Here is a 21341-nt window from a genome sequence, read left to right on the forward strand (position 1 = left end):
AAGTAATTTATAAATTAGGTTAGGTCACCCCAAAATGCAAAAATTATTTGTTCAACAATTGCGACAAGTGAACACATTCAAAAGAGTAATGAACAATCTGTGAGCAGGGGCCAGGTGGGAAAGGCTAAATTCTCAAAATAAATTGTTGAGAATTGTTTTCTTAGCTCTATTTGGATGACTTTGTTGTTTTGAACGGAGATCAATATGAACTAAAACATCAGATGTAAACAACGACAACCACTAAGCCTAACTTGTGATGAATTTTTTTCTCCATAGTGGACCAAACCAAAACCATGGATCCAAATATCCCAGATGTTAGGGGAACTTCAGGCCTGGATCAGAATTTTGTGGCTTGAGCCTGTCTCCATTAGCAAATACATGTTATTTACACTGGTTATGCCTTTCAATACACAAGAACAACCATATAATTATATTAGAGAAAGACAAAACGAAAAAGAATAAAAGTAAGCTATTCATGAGAAAGTGCAGGTTGTATGTGTCTCCTTTGTAGCAGGTTGCATGTGAATAGTATCCGTAGCTCCCTCTGCAGCATGGAGGTGGATTTATCTTCATTTTAAGGTGCAGTACACAGTAAATAGGTCATAATGGAATTTTATGACTCAGATACAAGTTGGTCCCTCTGCAAAAATAGCTGTGTGTGAGGTCTTTCACAAATTGCATGGGGGTAATTAAAATAATGAGGAAACTAGTCAAAAAGGCTCTAATGTCAAAAATAAGGACATTAACCTGCCCAATGGGGGGGGTAGCTTCAATCTGGACACTTTTTAAGCAGACCATCTCAAATGTCACAGAAGACATTTTTACCCCTAAACAAAGAAGGAAGCATGAAGACAAGAAAAAATCAGTACAATGAAATGGCAAGGCCCAAGAGGTTACTCAAGTCAAGCAGCTATCCTTCAGAAAATGAAAATCTAGTCCAGGGAAGACCAATGGAACAGAGTGCAAATTATGGCACATAAAATGTCAACTGGAGATTGGTATAGTTACGTCTCTCAGGGCTGTGAAAAATCAACACCTCTGACAGATATATCTGTACCAACCTAACCCCCTGCATAGAAAGTGCTAGGTCAATGGAAGAATTCTTCTGTTGATCTACCTACTGCCCCTGGGGCAGGTGGATTTTCTGCATCAATGGGAGACCCCTCCCTTTGGTAGGTCATGTCTACACTGAAGCTATGTCTCTGTAGCGTTTTAACTGTAGACAAGCACAAAGTCCTCGTGGAGAGATCATTAAAAACCTCTGCTCAGTATGTGATGGTGGTCAAATAACCCCAAATTGTTAGGTTAGGTCAGTAATTGGAAAGAAAATAACTGTGAAAACATCCCTAATTTCATTATATACATTAATGGTAATCCTCATGTGTTCAGTTCAGGTCATCCTGTCTCAAAAAAAGTTATAGAAGAAATAGAAGGGGGTAAGAAGCAGGTGATGAAAATTATTAGCAGCATGGCAATATCTCCATATAAATAGAGAATGAAAAAAACTGGCCTATTTAGAGAGGAAACAGTTGGACTGTGTAAGGATCTGTAAGACTAGAAGCCAGATCTATAGCACTTAGGGCAGCAGATATTCCTACATTACCACTTAGGAGGCCATGTAGAGCCATCTCCAAGGAATCCTGAAGAGGTCAGCATGAGAGCACCCTGGAGTCCTCTGATTGGCTCGTGCTTACTACTCAACCCAGGAGGCTGCCCCAGAAAGTTGTCTGGGCAACGGTACAGATGTTTGGCTTGCATGTGCTGCAGACCTGGCCTCAGAACCCTACTTGCTGACCACTGACTCATGGCTACCTCTTGACTCTGTGGCACCAGCCCAGAGTAACTACTGGGACTGACTGTCTGGATTGCTTAGCCAGGAAACAGATAGAAGCACACAAAAATTATTAATATAAAGAAGGCAGTCAAAACACAAGGATAATGGGGGATTCAATAAAATTGAAAGCTAGCAAATTTAAAACATTTAAAAGGATGTACTTCCATACCATCGAACAAGACACCTGTGGAACTGTCTGTCACTAGCTATAATTGAAGATAAGAAAGTAGAAGACTTTTAAACGTAAAATACATTTATATGTATAATGTGAATATTCACAATTACATTACATGTGATTAAAAACCATGTAGGTTTATAAAAGCTCATACTTTATGGCAAAGCCAGCCATTAGTTGATGAGGTTTAGGAAGTAACTTCCTCTATGTACAGATGATTCATCATTGTCCATTACAGCTGGGATTGTGAAAGGAATGTAAGGGAATTAGGCATGCAGCTCCTGTGGATTAGCAATAGGAGATGTTATACTTTGAAAATATCCCCCACAAAGATTTTTGCACTTTGCATCTGGTACTGGTAACTGTCAGAGTCAGGATACGGGGCGAGGTGCACCACTGGTCTGATCTGTCATGATAATCCTATTCCTATTATATATTTAGAAAAACGGGATTTGGCAGCTTTAGACCTGTGGTGTGTGTTGTGCATGTTGAACCCTTGAGGTAACATCTGAGAGCGGTATCAATGTGTTAACGCCACGGAGGTTTGGAGCTATACATTCTCCTTTCAAGTTTGGGTCATGCTGACAGACCAATGGGTAAGGAAGGTGGCAAATGCAAAAAGGGAAAGAGAGCCAGCACAGTGGGGTCCCCAAACATGCAGGGGCCCTATGCAGATGAAGTTTGGCACAAACCTAAAACCAGTCCTGTATTAAAAGTAAATCTGAGAGTTCTTTCCTTGAGCCATAAAATCAGCATGGTGTTTATTTCATTATTTTAACTGGTATGGCCCAGGAATATCCCAGCAAGGAGAAACAAAGCCTATCGATGCTGAACTCATACAAGCCTCAAATTAAAAAATGGATCTAACATTTGGAAAACTTGCAGACATCTGAAACCACAAGCAACAATCCTCAGATTCCATTGAGTCTGACATACTGGACAAAGCCCTTGAAAACATAATGTAGGGATAAGGAGACAATCCTGAATTGGCAGCAGGATAGACAAGATGACCTAATATGTCTTTTCCATCTCTAATTTCTATGATCCTATGATCCTATAAACCCCCAACTGCAAGTAAATTTATAGGTAATGCTGAAACACCATCCGCAACTTGCCCTTTGTGTCTTGGCATCGCTACTTACTCATCCTATTCTGAGACCTCTGCAGTACAGACTGAGTTAAGTACATGTGGACATCTTTAACTCTTATTTTAATCTAGACCCCCATGTTATGTGAACACTTTTTTATGGTTTCATTCCCTACAGACCTTTGTATCAGATTAGTGTTAAAAATAAAATAAAAAAGGAAATAAGCCTGTCACACATGTAGATCAGTTTAAAAGAGTTTATCAGAGCCAACCCATTGTTTATGGTATTTTACAATTTGATATACAACAAGATTCATCTATTAAGTAACATAAACTTTTAGAATAACAATTTCTTGGTTAATTAATGGTAATTTATCAGGGAATGTTCAAAATACATGTTATTTGTATTCAGTGGGAACCATGGTCTAATAAATGGGCAGTGGAGTATTTTGTAGAAATGTGCGCGTTTGATTTGATATGAAGTAATTTTGGGGGCATTGTTATGTGGACATGTTTTTTTATCAACCACAGGGGCATTATTTTAGAATACACACACATATAGGTAGATGTTAAAACAGAAAGACTCACAGAATAAGGTACTGCAACTCCTTAGAGTACAGGTATCACACTAATGATGAGATTTGGGCCAAAACCACTGGCAATATTTTCAAGACCCTAGATGTGTAATGTATCCATTTTTAGTGGAAACAGATCTTGGATAATCCTCTTCCTATATTGTACTGGTAGTTCAGTGCTGTGAATATGTCTGAAAACTAAGTCCTTGACCAAAATTACACAAAGTCCCATATCTATCTTTAATTTTTAAGGCCAAATGTTCTGTTTCAGCCATTGTCCAGATTTGTGGACATCATGTCTTCTTCATGCAAAAGAAAAGTTTCTTCCACTTTATTAAAATCACAAATGTATTTGGTACTAGAAGTAAAGCATTAGTCAGATCCAGACAGAAAGAGAGACCAATCCAAGATCTGCTTCTATGTTTTCAAGAATGTATTCTTTACCAAGTTTACTGCATACAACATCCTGAATTTTAGACCAAAAATTACTGATAATTAGGCAGGAACAAATAATATGTTCAAAGTTTCTGATCTGGCCACATCCTCCCTGACCTGTATGGTGGCTCCCACAAAAATGTGGAGTATTTGGTAAGAAATGCCACACAGTTACTATAATTATTTCCTACTGTAAATATAGGGGAAAGCTGGGGTATCTCAGATACCATTCCATGGTGACTGTTGGTAGATGATACTTTTAAATGGGAAACTGTGTATGCAGAATATAATTGTGATTTTGTTAAGTGTACCTTGTGTAGCATATCTTCTGTACAGCTGACCTCTTAATCTTTGACACAATAATTTTTGATAGAAATCCATGGTAAGAGTTCCATATCTGAGTGCATGGACTAAGAAATGCTGGTGTAAATGTGTGTATTACTTTGATAATACATTTTTGTATATTACCATGTATGTGCATTGCATTCATGCAAAAATAAATAAATCAATAAATCTCAGATTGACTAATTTATTTTCTTTTTTTGCACTCCAGTGTAGCCAGATGGATTTGGAAACAATTCCCAATGAAAAATTCTATATACATAGCATCTTATCATACCAAGACATCTTAGCACCATATCATGCCAAGAAGTACAATTAATAGTTCAGTAACACAGGTCAGATGCTCCCATCTACTGTGCTGTGAGGAGGGAACAAAAAATAATTCAGGTGTGCTATGAATACCTAGAAAGATAGAATACTTGCTAAATTTGCTATTAAAACAAATTTATCCTCATAATGCCTCATTATCTTCCCCAATTTAAGGATGTGGAAGCTGAGAGCTTGCTCATTTGCTTTTTTTTAACCAATGTAGCTACACTGACAAAGTTGCCCCACTACAGCTACATCCGTGTAGATAGACCTGAGAAAAAAACAACCTCCTCCTCAACCCACCAAACCCACCTCCAGTATAGACAGACCCTAAGGTGGCGATGTGAAATGACTTGCCCCGAATTGCATAGAAGGGAGTGGCAGGGACATCTTTGGGACTCAGGACTTCCTGCTATGGGCACTCCTCTTGACCACATCATTTCAAGGAGTAAAAAGCTTGTAGTAGTGGAATTGGAGTTGTTCATATTCATTCCCTTTCCCTGAGCCCATAGACACTTTCCCTTGTGATATGCATTTGGGACTCTGCAGGTTTTTAGGGGGAAAATGTGTCTGGAACACTGTTAGAGGGGAGCCACTCTGCATAGCCTCCCCTACTAGCCCTACTGGAATCCAGGAAGACTACCAAAGGATCTCCCTCCCACCCCGAGCCTAAGAAGGGGGTCCACAGGAGCTGGAAACCAAATAAGTATGGGGCACAACTAATGAAATAACAGGGACAGGAGAGCGGTCAGAGGGTCAAATGAAGGGAATCCCCTACTAGCAGCTGGTGGATTAGCATGCCTCTCCAAAGTGTAAGAGGAGGAAAGAATTTGCTGCTCAGATTCAGAGCATTGCTAGTGCGTTGGTGTGCCCTACCTGTGAACAGGACTGTCGCTTGTGCAGCAGACTCAGCAGCCATCAAAGAATCATCGGTGAATACACCATGCTCTGTGAAGAGTGACAGTGCCATTGATCCCAAAGCTTTGAGGTAGTAAGCAGTCATGACAGGAAGCCAATGGTACTTATTGGTCCTACATGAGTTCTGCTACTTAAAGAGATGGGGAATGTGAGGATCAGTGAGGTAAAGCTCACTTCCCTGTAGACCTCTGAGATCAATGAGGATGGAACCAAATTTTCCCAGAGATTCTTGGGCTCCAGGTAGCCACAAGATCAGATCATGCACCTTCTCATTTCTACACTTCTCTATGGTGCCAGTTCATATTTGCAGAGTTTCAGAGAAATTTTTTTCCTTCCATTGTTTTTTCTGTAGGGCTATGAGACTTGGAAGAATTTTGTTCATAAACTGCCTCAAAGCAAAGGGGAAGACAAGGCAAGGCTTCATTCTGTTTTGGTGTAATAAAAAATAAGAGGGCAGTATCATGGTGGTCTCTAGGCTGAGTTCCAGAGAGAATATACTGAATTAAACCATGGCTGCTGGCTGTGCTGTGTTTAACTGCTGTGAGCATTGATGGCTCCGGGCTGAGTCCTTTTATGGTGAGTTTTAGCCAAAGCGAATTTTCACAGTAACTGTTCAATTCACAGTAACAGTGCTGAATAATGTGAAGGAAATTTTGTCAGGCCATTAATGATAGCCAAGCTAGTAGGTCCCACAACGTCACCACTAAGTTTGTGGTAAGAGCAGTTATTTTGTTGTTCGCATTTAAAGTCTTTGCATGTAAATCTGCGTTGGCTCTCCACTTGGTCACAAGCAGCTTAATAAGATGCAGATGGTGCTGCACAAGTGGTCACAGGGATATACAATTCTCTTCAAACATGCAAGAAGAGCTCCCATTTCTGGCACAACATCATAAACCTGAAATCCCAGATCTCTTTTTTGACGTTGGTTTTAATTCACATCTAGATCGTAATTACACAGGAAATCTAAATTAATAGGTATGTAGCAGACAAAGGTACTTTTTCTTGTTCCAAAAAATTTCACAATTCCATGGGTGGTCAGGTAAAACTGAAAATACCCACAAATGGCACAGGGCTGCATCAGTCTGACTCTATACAACCACATAGAATCTTACAATTCTGTGGCACCCTTCAGATAAAAACTCCAGGGTGCCCTGCAATTGCTAGAAGGTAAAACTGGCACAGAAACACACCACATTCCTAAAAGGATCTTATGTGAAACAATATTAAACAGAATAAATAACAGGTAAATCTGGATTATAGTGGTCCCACCAGTCAGTGCCCTAACCCTCATTTCAACTGGCAATGAAATCCAAAGCTGGAAAGTCACAAAGGCCTCTGATGATATTGCTTTAGAGTCATAGTAATTTTATATATTTCTGGGAGGGGAAAAGCAGAAGTTCTCTATAAGTCTCAATGTATGACCAGGAATACAGCTAAACCTGTATTCAGGAGCATATAAACCTCTGTTTGCCGATTGTTAGGCTACCCAAAATTTGTATCTATCTCTTTAGATTGGAAATTCATACAGAAAGGAAATGCTGTTTATCTAAAACTTTGATTATCCAAAGGTTTAGGTTGCCTCTCAGACAGTCAGATATTCAGAATTTACCACTGAAGTGTGGATAGAAATGGATAGAAAATGGATAGAAAAGTGACTAAATAAAAATGACAGCTTCTTATTTAATAGACATGATCTCTGGGCATCTATGGTATATCTGCTTGTTTGACTGACAAAAATGTGTTTTCAGTGTTGAAAGCACAGCAGAGTCAACAAAGCTACAGAACACTAACTGGATTCTAACTTGAACATAACTAATAGAATTGTCAGTCATGTTCTGATCGCAGAATCTTTATTATCCAATCAAAATCTATCTCTGTCAGGGGTTTTTTCTAATGTCTATCACAATATCTCTTAAGTGCTTACTGCTGGTGTGGATTCAAGCTAAAAATTGTGATCAGATTCTCCAAAATTGTAAGTCCGTCTGCTCTCTCTTACCAGCTCATTTTCCTAATGGGTACTTTCTTCCTCTCCCTCCCCACACAATGGATTCTTGTCTTCCTTTCACTCTTGCCTCCTTCGTCTTTCAGCCAAGTGAGACAGCTGAGCCCAGCCCACCAGGTGGCTGGCTGGCTCTGGCACCATTCACCTGCTGCTCTGTCTCACTGCTGCATCTGGACTGCCTCTGATCATAAATCCTGGACCCCAAGAAGGCTTTCCTTAACCACCCTAGTTAATTATGATGCAGGAGGCAGAACTGCAGCTTGCTTTTCTGATGCAAGAGAGAATTTGCAGCACTGGCAGCTATAAAAGTAATCTTTTGCCTAGTAAACTGAATAGATTTGATTCAGAAGTCACTGAAAGAATAAACAGAGAATCTGCATGAAATGGCATTGTTTCAGAGTCACTAATAACTTCACTCAAACCATTAAATAAAGACAAAGCGGTGCAATGATTTGAAATCAGTTCCATGCTGTTATTATATTATGTTGTCATGCTAGCAGCACTATAAATTAAAGTCCTTTATTATCAATAACTTATGGCTATCATCCACACATAAAAGTGGCAAGGACTCTTTGCCGCTTTTAGAGATCCAGTCTAACACGCCTATCCCTCTGATACTTGACATCCACACATAAAATACTCACTGGGATGATGAAATACTCAACCCAAAGATGTTATTTTTCCCATCTCAAATTCTAACTAAATTTGATTTAGCCACTTTTGAGATATCTGAGCATTAACAACTGTGGGTCCAATAATCCCTATGCAAGGTTATTACAGCAGTGAAGATGTGTCACACTGCAAGTTTTCATTCAGTTTCCTGCTTTTGCTTCCCATGGGTGGGATACAGAGTTTATCTGTGGAAGTGGCAATGAGATCAGCTCCTGAAATCCCTGGATTCTCCTAGAAATGTGCAGCTCCTCGAGTCCTCAGCACCTCCACGCTGCCATTAGCCTCCCCCTGCCAATGTCCCTAGCTCCAGGCATCATGGCCAGCAGAACTATACTGCCAAGAACTTTGCCACATGCTAGTATCCCTGCAACTCAAGTCCATTCCTGCTCTGTGTGTGTTTGAGGGTTGGAGAGGAGTGAAGGGGGTGTAGAGGGAGAACATTAACTTATGCCTGTTTTCCTTGTGCTTTTGGGGTTGAAAACTAGCTTGGAAGATCAGCTGTCCCTCCAGACCTGACATTTCCTACCTGCATCAAAACTGCAGATGTCAGTTTCCATGGAGGGGGTGTCAGAGGGGCAGGAAAGAAGTGAAGAGTATGCTGTGCATCTGGCACTCTCCTTCTGTGTCAGATCTTCTGGGTGCTGTTACCCTGTGCTCCTTGAGATAGAAGGTAGCAATGAGCCCTGTGTTTTCTCACTAATTAAGAAGATTTTCAGATGCTTTATTTGTGCCTAGGTAATAAAAATGGCTTCTTATGAAAATGCCATAGTTGCCATGCTTTGGGCCACCCTCAGCTTTTGGAAGCACACTGAAGTAGGTTGATTTACTCCCGGGCTGAATTTGGCCTTTCATTCTTAAAGATGCTTTTGACATGTTTAAAAAATATTTTCATATAATTAAAAGTTATAAGTGTTTGAAATGCAGATGCTTCTCATACACAGTATACAGTATTTTACTAGATTTTTAAAGTATATAGCAAGTTGCAAAGGTCTAGGCAGTAAAACTGGGAAAGATGGAAACTCAGTTCTACCCTCCTGTACTGTTGTGCAATGCTTGATTTTGCTGATGACAGAATTTTAGATTATTACTACCAATGAATAATGTTATTGTGTTTAGTCGTATTTAATTTAGTATGTTTGCCTAAGGTATTGATAGACTGCCAAGCACTGTAATATCTCGGTGCTGAAATACAATAAAAGAGAGGGCAGAATGTGTAGTTAAAGTGGGTCCACTCTTGCCTTCCTAGGCTTGTCCTTTTAAAAAAATTACTTTAGAATTATTTGGGAGCCACCATTTGAGTTACTTGGCAACTATAGAAAGACTCAGGGACTAATGTTCTTTCTAATTGCAGCCAGCCAATAGAAGCCAATGTGCGTGTGCGTATGCAGTCTTGCACAGCTTGATGCAGCTCCCACTGAAGTCAAAGTAAATGGCAGTAGTTCTTTGACTTCAATGGAAGTTTTATCAGGCTTATAGTGGCCAATCATGACCTCACTGATGTCAGTGGCAAAAATGCCCATTGGCAACAACAAAATTGGGGTTGGGCCTAAAATGATCCACAATAAAAACTGTTAATAACTTTGGTTAATTGTCTTGAAAGTAGGCCGTTTTGCAGGCCGAATCAGTAAGCCCTAAGCCAAAGTTATATAGGGATCTGGAATAGGGCTTTAAAAAGGAAACTGTCTTTAACCTTAACTATGGAACAACCAAAGCGTCTCCAGGGAACAATCCTCAATATGCAGGAGATGGTTCCATATGACCTGGTTTATTGTGTCTCTAATTTGTAATAATCTATTCACCATTTAATAAAACCATCAAACAACAAACTTTTGCTAGTTTCACTTTATATGTTAGGTCAAATTTATCATGCAGCTCTAATGCTGATCTCCTGCTGTGTTTTGCACAGCAATCTGAACCACAATGTTAATCTTGGCTTAGAGTTGTGACATGATGCAGGAGGATGGCACACTGAGGCTTTGGGTTCTGAATGTCATGGCACAGGTCAGTCAGCCAACATACAGGTTGGAACATAAAGCTGTTACAAACTGCAATTTGTTAGCTGGTATTTTATTTATCTTGTCAGTCAATGCTGATAATAAAAACTTTGCCAAAATGTCATTCCAGTTTCCATAAAATTATTTCATTTTGAAGCTATGCTTCATTAAAGGCTATTTTGCTATTAGCATTAAGATTCTCTGCATCTATAAATTGACTATGGCTTCAGGTTGGTCACAGACAATTTAATAAGATTCAGATGGCGTACAAGCTATCAGAGGGATATAAAATTCTTCTGACATGCAATAACAGCGCCTGTTCCTGGCACACTATAATATCAGCAAACTCCAGTTCCGCTTTCTGTTTACTGTAGATGGTTTTGATTCACAGCTAAATTGAAATTACACAGGAAATCAAAATATTCCAACTTAAAGGTATGTGACAGAGAGTCTCTTTCACTCTTCCAAGAGCGTTTTATATATCAGTGGAATGAAGGAGTTTTGCAGCTGTGTATAGCACATTAAAAATTCCAGAGAAAGAAAAATATATGGTAGGAAAAGAAGCCAACAAAAAAAAAAAGAAAAAGAGAGAGAGAGAGAGAGACTAATTCCCATTGACAACTCCTATTCAGAAAATAAGTGTATTTAGCATAAAGACCCATAATTGAACATACTCTGATTGCCTATTGTTTAACATGTTCTGAAAATGGAGAAATAAAACAATAGTGGATGGAACTCTTTGCTTTCTTAACCATTTTGTCAATAACTCTATTGAAACTTTTACTGGAATTTCCACATACAAATGCAATTTCTGATCCCTAAAGTTAGGAAATGTAGATTTCCATGTTGGTATGTGTGCGTGATGTGAGTATATATCCATACACATGTACGTAGGTCTGTGTATGTATTTGAAACATGCAAAGTGTAATTAAAAAATTAGGTTCTTGGGAATATACTCATCATACTCTGTTTTGCTGTCTACAGAGGATGTGATTCTTTTGGCTTGAATATCTGGCATGGTGACAATAAATTTGCAGACTGGACATCAGCCAGCTTTACCATCTATTATATTTTCTATTTTCTATTAGTTTGCTCAGCGTTATTGGCAAATGGCTTCAACATACCGCCATCCCTTCATTCTCAAGAGTATTTGAAAACTTAAAATATATGAATATGTTTTGTGTGAAATTTAGATAGCTGTCAGAATGATAAAAGCTCCAACCACACCTAAACAAAACAAATAAATGCTGGCAGAAAGTAAATGTTCTCTCAGCTATGTTTTTTGGATCATCGTGATTGCAAATGAATTATTTGCTGATGAATATATGGATGCTGTAAAAAGATTTTACAAAGACAGGCTACCCTCTAACTAAGCTCACTGTCTCTGCAGTTGGTAAATGCTCCATGTCCTATTTTCTGAGCTGTTCTCAAACTCACTAATTAATTCGACAACTCATATTCAGTAATTACCATTATCATATTTTTTAAACAGCAGAAGGGTTTAAATTCCTCTGAAACCTGTCTCTCTCTCTCTCTCCAAACAGTGAAAAGCTGTTGAATAAGCACAATCTATTTCTTATCTTTCAGGAGCTCCGGCTGGTTCACAATATAAGCAGCTAAGCTGAAAGATTTAATTCATCTTGTTCATTAAAATTCGAATACTTATAAAGCCACAGATGTTAACTTTTCTGTTATTACAATACAGCTGGCAAATAGAGACCATTGCACCAGTTGGGAGAGTTAAAACCTCATCTCTGGCGGTCAGATAATTTTATTTAACAGTTTAGCAGACATTTTAATCAATACTTCTGAGAAATCTCCTTTATAAAATTATTATAATGAATAATTGATTTATATATGCTTTTTGTGAGTCTCAAAATATGTAACAAGATTATATACTACATTCAGATAGGGATCAATTCAAACGTTTGTAGGTCTGGTTCTTACATTCTTTTAAAGTGCTAGGCACAATTCAGCATCGAAAGGAATATGCACTTCAGACATGAATCTGTGATGCTTCTGGTGAGTAGCACTTACTTATGTAAATAGTCCCAATGGCTTCAATGGGAGTGCTTGAATGAGCAATACTCTCAGTGGACCAGCGTTGCAGAACTGGACCTATAACATCTGCTGAGACGTTTTCAGTTTCTTCTCTTACTTTTCACTCTATTTAAACCCCATTGAAACTTCTTTTCTCGCCACTTGCACTTTGTTACATGGCTCAAGATTCAGAGTTTTTCTGGAATAAGCACTGAAAAGGTCAAGTGTATAATTACATGGCTTGTAGCTGTCTACCTTGAAAATGAAATGTTTTCACAAAGGAATTTGCTTAATAGCACCTGCCATGGCTGCCAGTCAGAAACATTCTGACCAGGCAATAATTTCTAGTCACAAAATGAATGTCTGTCCTATGGGAGGTTTCAGAGTAGCAGCCGTGTTAGTCTGTATTCGCAAAAGGAAAAGTACTTGTGGCATCTTAGAGATTAACAAATTTATTTGAGCATAAGCTTTCGTGAGCTACAGCTCACTTCATCGGATTCATTTGGTGGAAAATACAGAGGGGAGATTTATATACACACAGAGAGAACATGAAACAATGGGTTTTATCATACACACTGTAAGGAGAGTGATCACTTAAGATGAGCCATCACCAGCAGCGGGGGGGGGGGAAGGAGGAAAACCTTTCAGGGTGACAAGCAAGGTAGGCTATTTCCAGCAGCTAACAAGAACATCTGAAGAACAGTGGGGGATGGGGTGGGGGGGAGAAATAACATGGGGAAATAGTTTTACTTTGTGTAATGACTCATCCATTCCAAGTCTCTATTCAAGCCTAAGTTAATTGTATCCAGTTTGCAAATTAATTCCAATTCAGCAGTCTCTCATTGGAGTCTGTTTTTGAAGTTTTTTTGTTGAAGATTACACCCTCAGGTCTGTAATCGAGTGACCGGAGAGATTGAAGTATTCTCTGATTGGTTTTTGAATAATATAATTCTTGACGTCTGATTTGTGTCCATTCATTCTTTTACGTAGAGACTGTCCAGTTTGACCAATGTACATGGCAGAGGGGCATTGCTGGCACATGATGGCATATATCACATTGGTAGATGCGCAGGTGAACGAGCCTCTGATAGTGTGGCTGATGTGATTAGGCCCTATGATGGTGTCCCCTGAATAGATATGTGGACAGAGTTGGCAATGGGCTTTGTTGCAAGGATAGGTTCCTGGGTTAGTGGTTCTGTTGCGTGGTGTGTGGTTGCTGGTGAGTATTTGCTTCAGATTGGGGGGCTGTCTGTAAGCAAGGACTGGCCTGTCTCTCAAGATCTGTGAGAGTGATGGGTCGACCTTCAGGATAGGTTGTAGATCCTTGATGATGCATTGGAGAGGTTGTTGTTGGGGGCTGAAAGTGATGGCTAGTGGCGTTCTGTTATTTTCTTTGTTGGGCCTGTCCTGTAGTATGTGACTTCTGGGTACTCCTCTGGCTCTGTCAATCTGTTTCTTCACTTCAGCAGGTGGGTATTGTAGTTGTCCTATGGGAGACTCCCATTAACTTCAATGGGCTTCAAAAAGCCCTATCTGCATTTCAACATACAGGGAATGTAGTCTTGGCTGATTTTTTAAATTAACAAAACACTTTTGCTTTAGGTGTATGCCAGAAAACGGACCCAAGTACTTTGAAGACTTTACAGGCAAGTGTGAAACAGTAGGACAAAGGAAGGCCTTGTGTTTGTAACTCTGTCAGTCTTGTCCCTTTTACAAGCAATACATTCACACTGAAATTATAGTTGAAAAAAAATCTGATTGACCACTACATGTCACCATTGCGCCACACAGACACATCCCATTTCAGAATCATGTGTTGTTTGGTACAGTATTTTGTGTGGTGGTAGGGAATGAATCTTTTAAAAAGGCCTTTTGGACAAAAGAGCTCAGATGGTCTGGCAACCTTAAATGCTTCCCTTTGGTCAGAAATACTAGTAATGCTGCTAGAATGAAATAGTATTGTCTGATTCCACCACCAGGAACCCTGAGAGAAATTCTGCTATGTTAATTAACAGTTGAAGGGGCCTATTCTTATTGCATGGGTGTAACTCCAATGCACAAGAGCATAAGGAAAGCATATGCTGTCAAGAAAATCAGAAATTTCTAGTGTCACCTTTGTGCCACCCTTAAACAAATAGTTCTCCTCTAACGCTTTATATTAACTGATTAGAAAGGGTTAAATAAGCAAGATTGCCATGAAAATTTATTAGTCATTAACGTTTTCTACTTACTTTTTTTCTGCTATATTGAATGCCCTTGCAATAGAAAGAACAAACATCAAAAGTACCTTTTAACTTCACAATTCTTTCTAAATTTCTTTAAAATTATAGGCTATACTGCCGGCTTTCAAACTTCAAAGCATGCAGAGGGATCAGGGTCAGATTGAAATATTATTTCTTACACTTTAATAAAATATGCATGTGAATTGTATGACCTGGCAGATAAATTATTTGTGTTAATGTAACATTGTAACATTAATTACACACTTTAATTTTTTTCTTTGTTGCTTCTTTACTAGTAAGTACTGTACAAGTGCTAAAATTTGCTTTGAAACATATGGTACATTTTACTAAAGCTTAAATTGTTTCCCGATTGAATTGTTGTTTGATGAAAATAACACCACCTTTTTTGTGGAATTTGGAAGGGGGAAGGTAACTGAGTGCTGTTGCCTTTAATTCAGAGGATTAATGACGGATCTCTTTCCAATTTTCAAAATTTTATAAGTCTTGTGTGTGTGGCGTACATGTGTATTGATTATTCCACATATGCCTACTGCAAATGAATCATGAAACATCTGGGTCTAGCTATTGTTGGAGACAAGATACTGGATCAAATGGATTATTCATCGGATCCACTATGGCAATTCCTATGTTCCTATATATATACACACAGTACACATACTAACACACAGAAAAATATTGAAATTTACAGTAGTGTCCTGTAGCCAGATATTATTCATATAAAGATCTAATCCGTTATAGAAATGTTCTATTTTTAGAACAAAAGTTATTTGCTCCAACAAAGGATAGGTTCCTGGGTTAGTGGTTCTATTGTGTGGTGTGTGATTGCTGGTGAGTATTGCTTCAGGTTGGGGGGCTGTCTGTAAGCAAGGACTGGCCTGTCTCCCAAGATCTGTGAGAGTGATGGTCGTCCTTCAGGATAGGTTGTAGATCCTTGATGATGTGTTGGAAAGGTTTTAGTTGGGGGCTGAAAGTGATGGCTAGTGGCGTTCTGTTATTTTCTTTGTTGGGCCTGTCCTAACCCAGGACCCTATCCTTGCAACAAAGCCCGTTGCCAACTATGTCCACATATCTATTCAGAGGACATCATCATAGGGCCTAATCACATCAGCCACAATATCAGAGGCTCGTTGTGCCAGCAATGCCCCTCTGCCATGTACATTGGTCAAACTGGACAGTCTCTACTAAAAGAATAAATGGACACAAAGCAGACGTCAAGAATTATAACATTCAAAAACCAGTCGGAGAACACTTCAATCTCTCTGGTCACTCGATTACAGACCTAAAAGTGGAAATACTTCAACAAAAAAACTTCAAAAATAGACTCCAACAAGAGACTGCTGAATTGGAATTAATTTGCAAACTGGATACAATTAACTTAGGCTTGAATAGAGACTGGGAATGGATGGGTTATTACACAAAGTAAAACTATTTCCCCATGTTTATGCCCCCCCACCCCACTGTTCCTCAGATGTTCTTGTCGACTGCTGGAAATGGCCCACCTTGATTATCACTACAAAAGGTTCCCCTCATCCCCCGCTCTCCTGCTGGTAATAGCTCATCTTAAGTGACCACTCTGGTTACAGTGTGTATGGTAACACCCATTGTTTCATGTTCTCTATGTATATAAATCTCCCCACTTGTATTTTCCACTGAATGCAGCCAATGAAGTGAGCTATAGCTCACGAAAGCTTATGCTCAAATAAATTTGTTAGTCTCTAAGGTGCCACAAGTACTCCTTTTCTGTTTAGTTTTATGTTTTCTTACACTTCAACATTTCTTGCAGTCCTCTGGGACTAGAAGCAGAACTACAAAATTTCCACAGGTGTTTATGCGGTATTAGTACCCTGAAGGAAGTCAGGAAACATTGGAAGTCCTCGGAGAGCCTTTTGTTATGAGATTTCCCACCCAATTTCTAGAAAGTTTTGGAAAAGTTCTATGAGCTTTGGGTAAATGTCCAGATTTTAGGATGCTTGTCTGAAAAGAACTGAACTGCCAAATCTTTTCAGGTTCAGTAATTGCAATAACGACTCCCAGATAAGATAACTCCATTCATTGTCAATTGTACTTTTGTGACATTTCAGCACCTTCACTTACCAAAGGTCTGGATTTGACTGCTTGGTATTATACGCTATTACCTTGTCTTAAATGAGTGTTTAAAACTATCTTCATGTGGTTTCTGGTTCAAGGAGATGTAGTGTGTCCTGGAGCACTAAGCATAGAGTGGGCAGACTGGAAGTCCTGTGTTCTAATCCTAGCTCTGCCACTGACTTTCTGCATGGCCTTGGGTAAGTCACTTTAGCTTCCTGCCTTGGTTTCCCCATCATTAACATACAAAATGATAATGCTTGTGAGGTTTAGTCAATATTTGTACAGTGCTTTGAATGTGCAAAGGGATATACAAATTTTAAATATTATTAATTTTTTTAAGTCTCATTCTCTTCTCCTTCTGGCAGAGAACCCTTAGGGGTGGAAAGTCTGCCAGACTTGGAAGAGAGTTGTGGCATAAGGTACCTACAACCTTAGTTCTACCAGGGCATTTCTAGGTGATGAGGACAATTCAAAAAGTAGTTATTGCTGACTGGTGAGGGGAGTAACCAGGACACACGCTGATTCAGCATATTCCATTGGTGGCCTTCACTAGCAGGGCTCTTGTAAAGCCTTAAGTGTGAACTATAACTGTCTTTAACTGGCAGAACCTGTGGGCTGGGTGGTAGTGAAAACATCACCCATGCTCCCTGGGAGTGAGGCCCCTTGAAGTGCAAGGAGTCAGGCTGGTGCCAAGAGATGCAGCTTGCACCGCCTGAACCATTACGGTGAATTTAACCTATACTGACAGGTTTCAGAGTAGCAGCTGTGTTAGTCTGTATACGCAAAAAGAAAAGGAGTACTTGTGGCACCTTAGAGACTAACAAATTTATTAGAGAATAAGCTTTCGTGAAGTGAGCTGTAGAAAGCTTATGCTCTAATAAATTTGTTAGTCTCTAAGGTGCCACAAGTACTCCTTTTCTTTTAACCCATACTGTTTACTAGATAATTGCTATTTTGATGTTACCTTGGTTTCAGTGTAACAACCAAAAATGTTCTTCTCCTTTTTTGCTTTTCACTCTCAGAATCTCTTAGAAATACAGACTTCACATACTAACAACTGCCAAGCCCAATGAATAATGAAAAAACCCATATTTTATTTACTTAATTTCACTTTTCAAAACCCCTTTATTTTTTAAAAAATATGTTTTGTCAGCAGCAGAATTTGTGACTGATGATCAAAGATTAATAACATTAATAAACTGATAAAACTACATTATTTTTTCTTGCTATAGAAAAGTAGATTATTAGGTCCAAATTCTCAAAGGCATTTAGGCTCCCAACTTTCAATAGATGTTAGGGGAGTCTAAATACCTTTGAGAGTCTGGGCCTTAGTAACTAGGTAACAGCTGTGTTAATTTTCACATCTGGCAAACACTGGCCCACAGTGGATAGGGACTGATCTGATAGTCAGGAGACCTGGGTTCTTCTTCTTGTCAATGGCAGAACTAATAGGTGGGGGTGGAGGGACTGCCATCCCCAGCAGCCTTTTGTGTCTGTGAGGCACCTTTTTAAGCATACTATCCAGTTGACAAAAGGAGGTGTCCAACATGAATTTTCACACAGGGCTAGAGAATGAGTCCACCCTTCACTCACCTAGCAGTGGTCGCTCCTGTTCCATGGGGTTGGGCCCACCTCCCAACTCCAGGCATTATGACCTGGTGCTGCATAATGTTGCAATACCATTAACTCAAATTTGACCCGGTTGCCCCTCTGTCATGAGGGAGGACTGGCTGGGCCAATTGAATGTGCCAGATTGCAATGGGGAGCCAGGCATTTGTCTGATCCATGGAGTAGCATTAGCAGGTGGAATAAGTGAGAACTATGTCAAGCAGTCCTAGCTGTGGGACTGGGGATCCACTTATGACAATAGATGTGTATGGCATAATAATAATGATAACTGACTGGGATGAAGCAGCGAAACTGCTTGCCAGCATGGTAGGGGTTAAAGAGAGCCTTTGGGCCCAGCTAGTCTCACTAGGCTGCTACCAGGGACTAAGTGCTACCTCCATGGCCAAGGGAGACTAGGGAGGAGACCTAGGAGCCTCTTGTAATGAGGTAACAGGATAACTGAAGCCCAGAGACAATGTGGGACTCGGCCTCACCAAACTTGTGACTGCCCCTCAAAAGGAGCCTGGGACCATGGCAGGATGCTGCCCAAAGTCCATGAGGGGGCACTTGCAGGCAAGCCATCCCAGTGGTTTGGATTGTAGGGACCATGCCCCAAACTGAAAGGATAGTGGTAAGAAGTAGCCTGGGAAGTGCATTTAGACTCCCTGCTGGGAGGGTCCCCTGTTCAGGGGTTGGCTTGCACAGGGCCATGGGCCGGGACCTGGTGGAGAGGGAGGGGCTGGATCCCCCTACTCCACCACCTAAGAGATTGTGGCACCTCGACCAGGGAAACAAGAGGCTGGAAGTCAGGTGGGCCAACCACTAGACTGCCCGGCCCTCCAAGCACCCTATCACACTGACTTTTATATACTGCCCCTCCCGGGGTGAACTGCCCAGGAGAGGTGGAGGGTTTGGGATTCCCCACAGTGGCCTGGGCTCTCTGCGTGGCTCTTACCATAGTCCAGCTCCAGCTTCTGGCCTGGCCAGGGGGGGAGGGGGGAGAGGAGAAGCAGGGGGGGTGGGCCCTGTGGTGACTGCAGGGGCTAAGGCCCACCATAGCCACCTCATCAGGAAGAGGTTGATGCTGCTGGCAGTGGCTGTACTTCATGGCACCTTATCAGCTCCCTTGCTGTGAAGTGAAGCCCCTGTCATGCTGGCCTGAGGCTATTATGCCCATGTCATGGTCCTCCCACTTTTAAAAGTGTGTGTGTGGGGGCCCTGGCCTGACTAGCCCCCAGGTTCTGGCATCCCTGCTCCTGCTGTCAGCCCCAGGTGGGTGGAGCTCCAATTGACAGCCCCATGTATGGCAGGGCTCCGACTTTCATCCTTGTGCTTGGCGGGGCTCCCGCTGTCAGGCCTGTCCATGCTGCATGTGGGGCTGAAATCTGTGATTTCCACCAAAAGGAAGCATTTTGGTGGAAATAATAAATTCTGCAGTAAAAGATAGAATTCTGTGGGGAATATTAATTCTGCCCAAATTGTGCAAGTGGTGCAGAATTCCCCCAGGAGTAAATGGCATTGTATACTCACATAATGAAAAAAATGGGCTCTACCCCCCAAAATTATACAGTCAAAGTAATTTATCTTAGAATATCTCTACTCTTTTCACATTTAAATATGAAAATTGCCTATTGATATTCATCCTCAGACTTACATTTAGTAGTTACTGAACAAGAATGCTTAGGAATTAAAATAAGTTGGTCTTATTTCTGTAGCCTGGGGGAAGTGCTTGTGGAAATGAAACTCTTAATTCTATTCAGTTCCTTCTATTTTAAAAGCATGTCACTGGTCAGTGGCAACTCACTGCAATACCATGTGCAGGCTTGAAGATTCGAGTTCACAGTCCCATGCATCCTAATATAAAGGAAGCTGAGAATATTAGTGGAGGTGGCCCTTTGACTCTTCCTCTGGGTGACTGAAGGAGTAACCGTGATGGCTGTTAGAGAGAGCTGCATCCTGCTGTCTTCTCTGGGGAGAAGACTAGTGAGTTAAGACATATTTCAGAGCTCAACCACAGAGGGAAGAAAAAGACAAAACTTGGGTGATCCTAGAGAATGCCCCTTGAAGAAAATGTAAATGTTATTGTTGTTGTCTTATATTATTATTGACACACAATTTTATTTTTTCCCAAATGAGACATCAACTTGCATATTATCTTTCCCTGCACCCTGGTATCTTTGGGTTGGTTGATTAAAAACAATGGAAAACTTTTGATTTCACTCAAGTATATCAAAAAGAAAAGGAGTACTTGTGGCACCTTAGAGACTAACAAATTTATTAGAGCATAAGCTTTCGTGAGCTACAGCTCACTTCATCGGATGCATGTAGCGTAAGCTTATGTCTAATAAATTTGTTAGTCTCTAAGGTGCCACAAGTACTCCTTTTCTTTTTGCGAATACAGACTAACACGGCTGCTACTCTGAAACCTGTCAAGTATATCAAGTTAAGTACAGAAAAAAAAGTTTTAAGTCTTTTAGTTATTTTATTTCCAGTAATAAATTACTTTAGTTTCTGGCCAATAGCCTTGCCATAGAGCCATTTGATCAGCTGACTACTAAGATACGTGGCTGTTTTGCACATATGCTTCTGCACATATACTAGTGCTCAGTGCTTCCCTGGTCCCACATGTGACCTCTGTGTTGTTAAGGCAATTGATTTTTCTCAAAGATGTGTCTAGGAGAAGGGTTGAAAAGACAGAGCTTCAAAATGATGATGGGAGGGAAGGTGATAACTCATATGTTCATGAAATTTCACTGTGAATCATATTTATATAATCTGAACTGATATTCTTTTTAGCTAGAGATATTGATAATAAAATGTTGCACTTTTCCTCTATTAAAATAGCACACATGCACAAGGAACTCTAGAGATGGAAGTTATTTGAGTTTTTGAGCTCACAGACGAGGCCATAAAACAGGAAAAGCAGTCACAGCAGAAATATGGCATATTGAGTAGGAAACAGGAGAAATAAAACTATATCTAAAAAAGTAAAGGCATTTAACATTTCTGACAGGTGTAA

At 40.1% G+C, this 21341-nt stretch overlaps 1 long non-coding RNA gene across 1 annotated transcript in view; it reads left to right on the forward strand.

The window, feature by feature from the left end:
* The window catches only part of LOC122458539, a 52276-nt gene extending 46025 nt beyond the window's left edge, over window positions 1-6251 (forward strand). The window contains exons 2-3 of the long non-coding RNA XR_006278582.1: window positions 4660-4835; window positions 6028-6251. This is a non-coding gene — a long non-coding RNA (uncharacterized LOC122458539). The remainder of the gene's footprint in view (window positions 1-4659; window positions 4836-6027) is intronic.
* The last annotated feature ends 15090 nt before the right edge of the window (window positions 6252-21341 follow it).

The sequence above is a fragment of the Dermochelys coriacea genome, chromosome 2 (assembly GCF_009764565.3).
Source record: "Dermochelys coriacea isolate rDerCor1 chromosome 2, rDerCor1.pri.v4, whole genome shotgun sequence".
Classification (NCBI taxonomy): domain Eukaryota; kingdom Metazoa; phylum Chordata; order Testudines; family Dermochelyidae; genus Dermochelys; species Dermochelys coriacea.